Raw genomic sequence first — 10,555 nt, 5'->3', positions numbered from 1 at the left:
GTAAAATGTATTCTCACTATTCCATTCCCTACCACAACATTTATTTGTGCTAAGGCAAAGCTAGAAAACACAAAGGATGAGTGACATAAATACATGTCTCTTATAACTGTGACTTCCTCATCTCAGCTGGGGTTAGATTTCCTATGGTGACCCCTGGACAATTCTATGTCTGTAACTCTTCAGCTTACTCTATTCCCCAAGGATGGTATGGTACTTCTGATTTGGCCTACATTCCCCCACCAGTATTGGTGCATGACCACTTTATTGGCAGGGTATACAAGTCCATAGCTCGAATCTGGGTACTTGGGGGCATTCAAGAGCCATGAGGTCAAGGTCAAATTCAGGAATCTCCTCAGCAGTACAGAAGTTTTCTGGGTGGTTTTGTCCAATTTTTGAATGATGACAGTAATAGATTATATTAGAAATATCTCTGTTGAGGTTGAAAGATTGACTCAAGATACAATTCAAGCCATCTCCTGAGCTTCTAAAGCTATCTTTTTCCTACAGGATGAGATTGACTCCTGGGTTGGCACTTGGCAAGTGGCAGTGCAACATGGAAGGGACTGAGCCAGGCTGAAATCTGGGACTTGATCTTATCTTAATTAGTAAAGCTGAAATCAATCTCCCTCTCTCTCTTCACTAATAAATGGTTAGAACCCTGGGTTATAACTCTGGTGCTGAGCCTTCAGACCACCTTTCATTTTTTATAATTCTCATAATTTTCTTGATCTTTTGTTCTTCCAGATGAATTTTGTTATTATTTTTTCTAGTTCTATGAAATAATTCTTTGGTAGTTTGATTGCTAAGGCACTGAATAGGTAAATTATTTTAGGTAGAATTGTTATTTTTATTATATTAACTCAGCTTACCCAAGAGCAATGAATGTTTTTCTGATTGTTAGATCTGATTTTATTGGTGTGAAAAGTATAATTGTATTCAAGTAGTTCCTAACTTTGTTATGGCAGGTAGACTTCCAGGTATTTCGTATTGTCTAGAGTCATTTAAATTTTTTTAATTTTCCCAATTACATGTATTAATTATTTTCAACATACATTTTCCTAAATTTCAATATCCAAATTGTTCTCTCTCTACTCTCAGGGCAATGTTAAACAATTTGATTTGGTTTATACATATATCATCATGCAAAACTTATTTCCATATTGATCATTGTTGTAAGAGAATATTCATTTAAAACTAAAATCCCAAATAAAAAAAACACTAATAAACAAAAGTGAAATATAGTATGCTTTAATCTGTACTTCAACTCCAAAAGTTCTTTTTCTGGAGGTGTATAATATTCTTTGCCATAAGTCTCTTAAAATTGTCCTTTGTCATTGTATTGCTGAGAGTAGCTAAATCTTTCACAGTTTCATCCTGCACTGTTGTTATTGTATACAATGTTCTCCTGGTTCTACTTATCTCACTTTGCATCAGTTCACGTAGGTATTTCCAGCTTTTTTTGAAATCACCTTGTTCATCATTTCTTATAGCAATTATAATATTCCATCACCATCATATACCACAATTTGTTCAGGCATTCCCCATTTGATGGATATCCCTTCAATTTCCAATTCTTTGATTTTGTTTTTACAAAAACTTTTAAATTTAACATAATCTAAATTATTTATTTTATATCTCATAGTGTTTTTTAAATTGTTGTTTGTTTATAAATCCTTGCCTTCTGTCTAGATCTGGTATAAATATTTTTGTACAAATAGGTCCTCCCCACTCGCCCCCCCCCCCTTTTTAAATCTCTTTAGTATACAGGTGGTATTATAGGATCAAAATGTATGCACAGTTTTATAAACCTTTGGGCATAGTTCCAAATTGTCCTCCAAAATGGTTAGATCAGTTCACAAATTCAACAGTGCATTAGTGTCCTAATTTTGCCACATCCTCTCCAACATACATTATTTTCCTTTAATGTCATATTGGCCAATTTGATTGGTGTGAAGTGAGACCTCAGGATTGTTTTAATGTGTATTTAACTAATCAAGAATGATTTAGAACATTTTTTCATATGATTATTGATAGCTTTGATTTCTTTATCTGAAAAACTACTTGTTCATATCCTTTAACCATTTATCACTTGAGGAATGGCTTATATTCTTATAGATTTGACTGAATTCTCTCTATATTTGAGAAATGAGACTTTGGTCGGAGAAATTAGTTACAAAAATTTCCCCCTAGTTTGTTGTTTCCCTTCTAACCTTGGTTACATTGGTTTTGTTTATACAAAACTTTAAAAGTTAATATAATATAATTTATTTATTATACATCTCATGGAGTATTCCATCTGTTTTTTTTTGTTTGTTTTGTTTTATTATAAATTCTTGCCTTTCCATACATCTCTCAGGTAAACTATTCCATATTCTCCTAATTTGTTTATGGCATCTTTATGTCTAAATTATATATACATTTTTATCTTACCTTGGCATAGGGTGTGAGATATTGGTCTATACTTAGTTTCTGCTATACTGTTTTCCAGTTTTCCTAGAAATTTGCCTCAAACAATGAGTTCTTATTCCAAAAGATTGTATCTTTGAGTTTATCAAACAATTCTACTTTTTAGGAGATTGTTTCCTTCAGTGAGTTTTTGTATATATTTCCCCAATTTTTTGTGCTTTCTCTATCACACATTTGACTCTTTTTCATGATTCTTTTGCATCACTTTTATTTATTTTCCCAATTTTTCTACTCCTCCCATTTGATTTTTTTTAAATCACTTTTGAGATTTTCCATGCATTGTTTTTGGACCTGCCATTATTTCACATTTTCCACTGAGGCCTCACATGTATCTACTTTGCCATTGTTGTCCTCTTCTGGGTCTGTGTTTTGATCTTCCCTGTCACCAAAGTTGTTTTCCATGGTCAGATATTTTTGTCTTTTGCTAATTTTTCTAGTCTTCTCCTGAAGTATAAGAGCCACCATCTCAAGCTTCTTGTGCTGGGGCTTGCTGTGGTATGTGAGAATGGCCTGGCTACCTTGTGGGCCCATATTGAATCACACAGTCTTCCTCTTATTTCAGTGAAATGGATCTTTCCTGCTGACATTATGTTGGGTGAAAGAATTATTCACCTCATATTTTTGTTGGTTCTGCAGCTCCAGAATTCATTTTGAAGCATTTTTTAGTAGTTGTTTGGAGGTGAATTTGGGTGAGCTCAGTGATTTTCTTTCTCATTTCACCATCTTGGCTCTGGAAGTCCTACTGAAGTGCCTGTAAAGAAACAATGAGATGATACTGAACAGTGTTTAATAGTGAGTAATAGACGTGTGTGTGCTTTCACAGTTTCTCTGAAAACCTAGGTTGAAATTGAGTTATGACTTCTCTGATTGGCTTATATCAATATGTCTACAAAAAGCCAGAGGTGCAAGAGGAAAGAGAAGGGGAATATTGAGTTACATAACCTAGGTCTTTGGTCAAGGGTCTCTAAATAGCAGACTCAGTTAGTCCACTTTTCTCAGCCACAGAAAGCTAGGTTTAAATAATGCAAAAAAGTTTTCTCTAAATTTCCACAACTGAACAAAGTTTTCTCACAGGACAAATTTGGAATAGGCCCATAAAACTAAACTAGTTGCAAAATTGAGACATGAGATGGAGTTAGTGTGGTTCACTCAGTTTCCACAACTAACCACTTACTGTTCTAATCCCTGCACAGTTTTTTCATAGAGGGAGTCAGTGAAAAGACTCGAGGAGTCAGGAGATGGATTATCTTTTATAAGAAACAACTCAAAGGCCAATATTACTAGATCAAGGAGTGTGTGGAAAGGACTAAAGTGTAAGATGACTATGAATGTAGGAAAGTGAAATACATAGGCAGCTGAGTGGAGCTGACTGAAATGGGGCGACCAATCAGCAGGCTATTGAAATTGTTCAGTGATGAGGTGATAATTGTGTTTGGAGAGAAAGAGATATAGGAGAGATATTTTGAAGATGGAAATGACAAAGATTTCACATGGATTTGATACGTGTGTGTGTATTGGGGGATGGGTGTTCCAGTAAGGAGTCAAGACCTAGATTGAGAAGCTAGGTAACTGAAATAAAGGTGGTCATAAGGAACAATAATAGGAAACTATTATTACTGTTATGTTATTAACAGTAATAGGGAAGTTTGTTGGGGGAATGTTGGGAGCAGGAGAAATTATGATTTCTGTTTTGGAATGTTGAGTGTGAAATGCATATGGAAAATCCCATTCTAGACATATAATGGGCAATTGATAAAAAAAAAAAGACTCATCAGGAGAGAAATTAGATTTAGATAAATCTAAGAGTTATGGGCATGGAGATGATAATTGAATCTAATATGGCTGATAAAAATATTGGTTGGGATTATATGGAAGGAGGAGGAAAGAGGACCTAGGAAAGATGGACAGTACCTATAGAAAGAGTTGATTAAAGTGATTGAGAAGTAGTCAGACAGATAGGAGGTGAGCCAAAAGAGAATGGTATCTCAAAAAACTATTGAAGAGAAAGTATGCAGAAGAGGATTATCATCAGTATCAGAGGCTACAGAGGAGAGGATGAGGATCAAGAAGAGACCATAAGATTTGGCAACAAAGAGATCATTGATAACTTTGGAGAGAGGAATTTTAATTGAATGATGAAGACTACAGAACATTTAGTAGAGAATGAGAGGAGAGGAACTAGATACATCAATTATAGAGTTTTCTCAAGGAGTCTGGCTATGGAATAGAGGAAAGACAGGATAAACACTGACAGGGATGTTAATTTCAAGTGAAGGTTTCTTTTTTAAAGGACTAGGGAAATGTAGACATGTTCATAGACAGCAAAGAAGTAGCCAGTGCATAAAGGAGAGAATGAAGATTATTAGCCAGAGAGTAGAGATGAATATGTTGAAGCATGTTGAAAAGATATGATAGAATTGGGATCAAGGTACATGTAGAGAGTTTTGCCTTCAAAAGAGGAAGAGTCACTTTTTGTGAGGCATGAGTGAAAGAGGAGATCATGTGGGGAGACATCTGAATAGTAAGATATGAGAAGGAAGAGACAAGAGGGAAAACTTGGTACATGGCCTCAAATTTTTCATTTAAGTATGAAGTAGAGCTTCTGGTCAAGATGGCGGCTTAGAGGTAGCAAAAATTCAGACCTCTGTAAACCCTTCCTTACCAATAAAAAACACAGCGCTTCTAGGGGACTGAAAACCAAATCTAACAACAGGACAGAGCTAGGGAATCCTCCTCTTCGACCCATCTTAAAAGGCATGCCCGCCCCCAAAGCCTGAACACTAGAACATGCTGGTTTAAGGGGAAGGAAGAAGGAAGATCCCAGGACACCCCTCCCCCCCACCACCTACAGCCCTGAGCCTCCAGCAGTGGCTGGAATCTCTGGGGCTGGCAAGGGTGCTAGTCCAGAGGGAGAACCTTACCGGCAAAGCTGTGCCAGGCTCAGGGAGTAGAACACAGGAAACAGAGGCAGCTGAAAGAGAAGCACAGAGCAGGAAGCCCAATCTCAGCTGAAATGCTTCATCTTGCAGGCCCCCCACCCCATACACACACTTTCTGGAGATTTTGGCCTCAGGGCACATCCAGATTTGCAGATCAACTCCTCTGCTCTGGATGGATCTCATCAATAAGGGCAGATAAGCCTTCAGAGGGCAGAGAAGCTCAAGCTCCAACACCTCTCCATAGACTCATCTGGAAGCCTCAATGACTGAGCTCCAAGGGGGAAAAGCAGCAATAAACTACAGGCAACAACCTTGACCACAGGGTGAGAAGCCCAGCTCCTTCTCAGTTTCTGCTGTCAGTTGGGGAAGATCAGACTACCTGACCAAACAGCAGAACAGCCCAAACTCACAGATCAAGCACAAAATGAGAGAAGCAAGACTATAGGCAACTACAGAGGGTAAAAAGGGGGAAATATGAGTAAACAACAGAAAAAAAAAACCAAAATTACAACAGGCAGCTTCTATCCAGGTAATGAAAAAAGAGCAAACAAAACAGAGGAAGATCAAGGAACACCAAACAAAAACACGGAAACTCAAGTGAATGGGCACAGGCTTTGGAAGAACTCAAAATACAATAAAAAAAACAATAAAGAGAGGCTGAAGACAACTGGGAAAAGAACTTAAAAGCAAAAAATCATCTGGAAACAGAAAATTGTGTCTTGAAAGCCAAAATTAATCAGCTTGAAAATGAGGCAAAGGATATGAAAGATGAGACAAAGAAGGTAAAAGATGAACTCCAAAGAAAATCAGACCAGAAGAAGGATGACTAAAAAAGCCAGGGATGAAATTCAGTCTTTAAAAACTAGAATAAAACAACTAGAAGCAAGCGACTTCACAAGGCAGCAGGAAACTATAAAGCAAAATCAAAAGAATGAAAAAATTGAGGAAAATATGAAACACCACAAAACAGAAGATTTAGAAAACAGGTCCAGGAGAGACAACTTAAGAATCATTGGTCTACTGGAAGACCATGACAAAAGAAAAAGCCTGGACATCATTCTATAGGAAATTATCCAAGAAAAATGTCCCAACATTCTAGAGCAAGAGGGAAAAGTGGAGATTGAAAGAATCCACACATCACCTCCTGTACTTAATCCCCAACTGACAACACCCAGGAATGTTATAGCTAAATTCAAGAACTACCAGACCAAGGAAAAAATATTACAAGCTGCTAAGAAGTCATTCAGATACAATGGAACTACAGTTAGGATAACATAGGATCTGGCTACATCTACACTGAAGGACTGAAAGGCATGGGATATGATATTCCAGAAAGCAAGGGAACTAGGTTTACAACCAAGAATCAACTACCCAGCAAAACTGATTATATTCTTGCAGAGGAAAGTATGGTCATTTAATAAAATAGAAGAATTCTAAGCATTCATAAAGAAAAAACCAGACTTGAATAGAAAATTTGATGCCCAAACACAGAACTCAAAAGAATCACCAAAAGGTAAATTAAGGAAGGGGAAAATAAACAAAAAAACCCTTTTTTAAGGGACCAAATAAGTTAAAATAATTGGCATCCCTACAAGAAAAGAAGATATTGGTAACTCTTAAAAACTGTTATTATCACTTGGGTAGCTAGAAGAACTATACTTAGAGGGAACAGAGACAACTGTATAAAATGAAATGCCAAGACATAAATATGTATATAGATATATATGTATGCATAAATAAATATACAGACATATATATATAAAACTAGAGGTTAAAAAAAGAGGTTAATACTAAGATAAATGGAAAAGATACAAAATGGGATAAATTTATATGTCATAAAGAAGCATATGGAGGGAGTGGGGAGAACACCAAAGAGGTTGGAGATAGGAAATACTTCATTCTTACATGCATTGAAACTGACTCAAAGAGGGAAGAACAATGAAATTCATTGGGACAGACAAGCAATTTGTGCCCTATAGAGAAGCAGAAGACTTTTGGGGAGGGAAGCAATATAAGGGAGGGAGAGGGTGGGAGGGTAGTTTAAAAAGACTGTAAAGAAAATAAGAGGGGAATAAGAAGGGAGGGGGAAAGAAATGGAAATAAAATAAGGGTGGGAATTAGGGGGACTGATTAAAACAAAACACTGGTGTTGAAGGAAATAGGAAAAGAAGAAAGGGTAGGGCTAGGAGTGGAAATCAAAATGTTGAGAAATACACAGCTGGTAATCATAACTCTGAATGTGAATGGAATGAACTAACCCATAAAATACAAGCAAATAGCAGCGTGGATTAGAAACCAAAACTCTACCATATGTTGTTTACAAGAAACACACATGAGGAAGGTAGACACACATATGGTAAAGGTAAGAGGCTGGAGAAAAATCTATTGGGAATCAACTAATAAAAAGAAGTCAGGAGTCACAATCATGATATCTGACAAAGCCAAAGTAAAAATAGATCTAGTCAATAGAGATAGGGAAGGTAATTACATTCTGACAAAAGTCAGTATAGACAATGAGGAAGTATCAGTACTCAACATGTATGCACCAAATGACATACCATCTAAATTTCTAAAAGAGATGCTAATGGAGCTCAAGGATGAAATAGATTTTAAAAAACTATACTAGTGGGAGACCTGAACCTATATCATATCATCCTATATCATAACTAGATGAATCAAACCAAAAAAAATAAATAAGAAAGAGGTAAGAGTAGTGAATGAAATCTTAGAAAAATTAGAGTTAGTAGATATGTAGAGAAAAATAAATAGGGACAAAAAGGAATACACCTTCTTTTCAGCAACGTATGGTACATTCACAAAGATTGATCATGTACTAGGGCATAAAAACATTACCAACAAGTGCAAAAGATCAGAAATAATAAATTCAACCTTTTCAGATCACAATGCAATGAAAATAATAACTAGTAAGGGTACATGGAGAGGTAAATCAAAAGTTAATTGGAAATTAAATAATGATTCTCCAAAATTGGTTAAAGAACAAGTCATAGAAACAATAATAATTTCATTGAAGAAAATGATAATGATGAGTCATCTTTTCAAAATCTATGGGATGCATCCAAAGCAGTACTTAGGGAGAAATTTATATCTTTAAGTTCATATATTAACAAATTAGGGAGGAAAGAGGTCAATGAATTGGGCATGCAAATTAAAAAAAAACTAGAAAGTGAACTAATTAGAAATCCTCAGATGAAAACTAAATTAGAGCTCCTAAAAATTAAAGGAGAAATCAATAAAATTGAAAGTCAAAGAACTATTGATTTAATAAATAAGACTAGAAGCTGGTACTTTGAAAAAAACAAACAATATAGATAAAGTACTGGTCAATCCAATTGAAAAAAGGAAAAAGAAAACCAAATTAACAGTACCAAAGATGAAAAAAGAGAATTCACCTCTAATGAAAAGAAAATTAAGGCCTTCATTAAAAACTATTATGCCCACTTATATAGTAATAAATATGGCAATCTAGGTGACATGGATGAAGATTTACAAAAATATAAATTGCATAGATTAACAAAAGAAATAGAATACCTAAAAAAACCCATATCAGAAAAAGAAATTGAACAAGCCATCAAAGAACTCCCTAAGAAAAAAATCCCCAGGACCAGATGGATTCACAAATGAATTCTATCAAATATTCAAAGAACAACTAATCCAAATATTGTATAAACTATTTGACAGAATAAGCAAAGAAGGAGTTCTACCAAATTTCTTTTATGATGCAAATATGGCACTGATTCCAAAGCCATGCAGGTCAAAAACAGAGAAAGAAAATTACAGACCAATCTCCTTAATGAACATAGATGCAAAAATCTTAAATAGAATACTAGCAAAAAGACTCCAGCAATTGATCATGAGGGTTACTCACTATGATCAGGTGGGATTTATACCAGGAATGCAAGAATGGTTCAATATTAGGGAAACCATCCACATAATTGACCACATTAACAAGCAAACCAACAAAAATCACATAATTATCTCAATAGATGCAGAAAAAGCCTTTGACAAAATATAACACCCATTCCTATTGAAAACACTAGAAATCACAGGAATAGAAGGGCCTTTCCTAAAAATAATAAACAGCATATATCTAAAACCATCAGCAAACATTATCTGCAGTGGGGATAAACTAGAAGCCTTCCCAATAAGATCAGGAGTGAAACAAGGATGCCCATTATCACCTCTATTATTTAACATTGTACTAGAAATACTAGCAATAGCAATTAGAGAAGAAAAAGAAATTGAAAGTATTAACATAGGCAATGAGGAGACCAAGCTATCACTCTTTGCAGATGATATGATGGTCTACTTAAAGAATCCTAGAGAATCAACTAAAAAGCTAGCAGAAATAATAAACAACTTTAGCAAAGTTGCAGTATACAAAATAAACCCACATAAGTCATCAGCATTTCTATATATTTCCAACACATCTCAGCAGCAAGAATTAGAAAGAGAAATTCCATTTAAAATCACCCTAGACAATATAAAATACTTAGGAATCTATCTGCCAAGACAAACACCGGAACTATATGAACACAGCTACAAAACACTCTTCACACAAATAAACCTAGACCTAAATAATTGGAAAAACATTGATTGCTCATTGGTAGGATGAGCTAACACAATCAAAATGACAATCCTACCCAAATTAATTTACTTATTTAGTGCCATACCCATTGAACTACCAAAAAACTTTTTTACTGAATTAGAAAAAACTATAACAGAGTTCATTTGGAAGAACAAAAGATCAAGGCTATCCAGGAAAATAATGAAAAGAATGCGAAGGAAGTTGGCCTCTCAGTACCAGATCTCAAACTATACTATAAAGCAGTGGTCATCAAAACAATATTGTACTGGCTAAGAGACAGAAAGAAGGATCAGTGGAATAGATTTGGGGTAAGTGACCTCAGCAAGATAGTATATGATAAGCCCAAAGATCTCAGTTTTGGGGACAAAAATCCACTATTTGATAAAAACTGCTAGGAAAATTGTTAGACAGTATGGGAGAGATTGGGTTTGGATCAACATCTTACACTCTACAGCAAGATAAGCCCAGAATGGGTGAATGACTTGAATATAAAAACGGAAACTATAAGTAAATTAGATGAACACAGAATAGAATACATATTAGA

The 10,555-nt window shown here is 35.3% G+C and overlaps 1 long non-coding RNA gene across 1 annotated transcript in view; it reads right to left on the bottom strand.

Moving 5' to 3' along the window:
* Positions 1–2,657: 2,657 nt before the first annotated feature.
* LOC103105697 (uncharacterized) overlaps positions 2,658–10,555 on the bottom strand; it is a 29,532-nt gene continuing 21,634 nt past the window's right edge. Inside the window, exon 3 of the long non-coding RNA XR_458490.3 lies at positions 2,658–3,217. This is a non-coding gene — a long non-coding RNA (uncharacterized LOC103105697). The remainder of the gene's footprint in view (positions 3,218–10,555) is intronic.

Source organism: Monodelphis domestica, chromosome 1 (genome assembly GCF_027887165.1).
Source record: "Monodelphis domestica isolate mMonDom1 chromosome 1, mMonDom1.pri, whole genome shotgun sequence".
Taxonomy (NCBI): Eukaryota; Metazoa; Chordata; class Mammalia; order Didelphimorphia; family Didelphidae; genus Monodelphis; species Monodelphis domestica.
Note: the sequence above shows the minus strand (reverse complement) of the source record. Positions and strands in the feature narration are given on the sequence as shown.